Genomic DNA, 3,167 nt, shown 5'->3' with positions numbered 1-3,167 from the left:
CTGCACCTGCCCCGCCCCTGCCGCTGCCCCTGCCGCTGCCCCTGCCCCGCCCCTGCCCCTGCCGCTGCACCTGCCCCTGCACCTGCCCCTACCGCTGCCCCTGCACCTGCCCCTGCCCCTGCAGATGTGAGCCCGGGCGCAGGCGCCTTCCGAGCCCAACAAACTCCCCGACCAGTGCGGGGCACTCGTGGGGAGGCGGGGGCCGTGCCACGGAATTGGGGGCTTCTGTTCCGTGTGCTGTCGTTCCTCTCTCGTCAAAAGAAAACCACTGGCGCGCCGGGACGCGGGTGAGGGCAAGAGGCTGGGAGCCGAGCGGAGGGCTGGGGAAGCCGGCGCTCGGTCCTCGAGGCGCGCCCGCCGCTGTGCGGCCGCGGGAAGCCGTGTCCGCGTTCGCGCCCCAGCACTCGCGCTCCGCCGGGGTTCCTGTCCGATCCACAGGGGCTCTGTCCTCCTCCGGCGGCGCCTCCGTCGTCAGCGCTCCGGCCGGCGCGCACGTCACAGACGCGCCACTCCTCCACATCTACTTCAGCGGAAAATCTCCCCCTTCCGCAAGGTGTCAGGATGGCCGAGTGGTCTAAGGCGCCAGACTCAAGCTTCGCTTCCCCGCGCTGGGGCTTCTGGTCTCCGAATGGAGGCGTGGGTTCGAATCCCACTTCTGACACATCGTTTTTCCTCCTCCCCCTAATTTCCTACACAACTGGACCGATCGGAGCAGCACGAAGAGAGGTCTTACCAACCTACACTATTAAAAACTGACTTAAAATTTTCTTACAGGGGCTGTTAAAACACCGACAATATCAAAAGCGAAAATATCGCGATACATTCTGAGAGCCGAGCGATCTAGCGCAGACTCAAACGGGAGCCGAGACGACGGGCGGATGGCATCGCGAGACGTCTGGAAAGCGCGAGACTTGGGGCTCGCCGCGGCCGGCGGCGCCGAGGCGAGGCGGGGCGGGGCGGGGCGGGGCGGGGCGGGGCGGGGCGGAGAGGGGGCGGGTCCCTGCCCGCGGCCTCGGGCGGCCGGCTCGGCCCAGACCGCGTCCCCGCCCCGCAGAGTCCTGCGGCAGCTGCCGCCGCCGCGCCCGGAGGGAGGCCCGCGCGGGCCGTCCGTGCTGCCCCGCGTTTTCAGCGGCCGCGGCGCCGCCGCCGAGCGCTTCCTCCGTGCCGTGCCTCCTGGTCCGCCCGAGCCCGGTCCTGACGGGAGCAGGACCGGCCGCCCGGCCCTCCTGCGCGGCCCCCTGTTGGTCTGCTGTGCCCGCCTGGGCCCCGGCTCCCACGCGGTCCGCCGGGCGCCTGGCCGCGTGGCCTCACGCCCCTCACCCGGCCCCACTGCGGTTAAACACGGTTTTCGCTAAATGTTTGGCTGTGATTACTGCTCACGCAGTGGGCGTTCCACGCGTGCCGGACGGTGCCGGGCGGTGCAGCCGGGCTGTGGCGGTGAAAATACAAACTGGGGCAGAGAAGTTACTTCAAGGAGGAACGAAGTAAGTTTCTGCCCGTGCGCTGGTCTTGCGGCTGCACGCTCGGGGCGGCCTCGGACTCGCCGCTCTCGCCGCCGTCTCCGGAGCACGGCGGCCCGAATCCCGGGCCTCGACGTTCGCCGCCCGCCCCGGGGGGCCCGGCTCCCGACGGCGCGGGAGCGCGCTCGCCGCCGAGTCCCTGCGAGTGCGCGCGAGCGAGGGACGCGCGGGCCGGGGGAGGCGGCCTGGTCCCCGACGGGCTTCTCGGGGACGCTGTCGGGACGAGGGCCCCGGTGTGACCTCACACGCGGGGACCGACGGGTGTGCGCGCCCCCGACGGCCCGCCCGGCGCTGCTTCCGTCCGCGCGCTGCGGCGGGCGCCACGGACCGACCGCGGGGAGACGGGCGGACGGCGTCTCCGCGGCCGTTAAACGCGCGCGGGCGACGCAGAGCCGACCTGCTGCGCGTGGGGCCCCTGTCCTCCCGACGCCGCTGTGAGCCGAGCGGGCAGGGGCTCGTGGAGACGCCGGAGGAGCGCGTCGCTGCTTCGGGAGACCCGGCTGAGTTAGAGAAAGGCACGTAACGGGAGCGAGAGGAGGCGGGCGCCCCCGGAAGGTTCTAGAAGGAAAAAAAGGATGCTGCCAGCTTTTCAGGTCTAGCTAGCACATTGGCTTTTTTGGTTTTAAAACAAGAGCCAAAAAAACATCTTAAGAGGAACTTCCCCTTTCTGTTTTACTCGCTAATGCCTCTTGGAATTATTGGGAAGAGACTTAACTTGCTTTACCCTTTCCTTTGTCCTCCCCCTTGGAAGAAAAATGTGAGGAAGGGTAACAGTTTTCCTCCTTTGACCCACATTTTTGGGCGACCCTGATGCTCAGCTGTGCTCCTGTGGTCTCTGGCTTTTGCGCTGGTGTTTAACAGAGTACGTGAGCCTTCCCAGAGCTGCGGGGCCAGCGTGTCCGCTGGGTGCCCGGTATAGACATGGGGCGAAGGGGTAGCGATGGCCCATTTTAGTTTCAGAGCCAAACCGTGTTCTGCCATCTGCATTTGCCAGCCACAAGTTCGTATTTTGTTTCTGCCACTGGTGTATACCCCTAGTTTTCAAATGGTTAAAAGACTGTGTAAAAAAAAAAGAAAATAAATTGATGACTCTCATACAAGTGAAAATGAGTGTGTGTCGGATAATGTAACAACCAGTAAGATGTTACAACTGGCTCAAAAGAAAACTCAGGATGAATCACCGGCCTGTACCTCTGAAACCAATAATACATTATACATTAATTAATTGAATTTAAAGAAACTAATGTTAAAAAATAAGTTAACAAATTTAAAAAAAATTCGAAGTACTACATATTTATAGACAATCTGGAATGCTGAAGCAAATTTACAAATAGATTTGTTTTTAACTGTCAATTTCCAGGACAATGATCATTCACATTCCACTGGACACAATTTCATTTGCATTTCTGTGGATGAAAATTATTTGCACTGTTACCAGTTTCCTACAACTCAGAGTTGTGAGATCGCTTAAAACCAGTGAAAATCGCTGTTATGGACTGAATGTGTCCCTCCAGAATTCATGTTGAAACCCTACCCCCTAATGTCATGGTATTAGGAGATGGGATCTGTGGAGGGTATGTAGGGTTTAGATGTCATGAGGGTAGAGCCCTCCAAAATAGGATTAGGGTCATTGTAAAAAATCCTGAG

General features: G+C 61.0%; 1 non-coding gene across 1 annotated transcript; it reads left to right on the top strand.

Moving 5' to 3' along the window:
* Window positions 1–555: 555 nt before the first annotated feature.
* On the top strand, window positions 556–661 carry TRNAL-CAA (transfer RNA leucine (anticodon CAA)). The gene is made up of 2 exons: window positions 556–593; window positions 616–661. It is a non-coding gene; the product is annotated as a tRNA-Leu (tRNA).
* Window positions 662–3,167: the final 2,506 nt, after the last annotated feature.

The sequence above is a fragment of the Leptonychotes weddellii genome, unplaced genomic scaffold, assembly GCF_054177405.1.
Source record: "Leptonychotes weddellii isolate Sample4059 unplaced genomic scaffold, ASM5417740v2 HiC_scaffold_12886, whole genome shotgun sequence".
Taxonomy (NCBI): Eukaryota; Metazoa; Chordata; class Mammalia; order Carnivora; family Phocidae; genus Leptonychotes; species Leptonychotes weddellii.
This window is presented reverse-complemented; position numbering and strand designations above follow the sequence as displayed.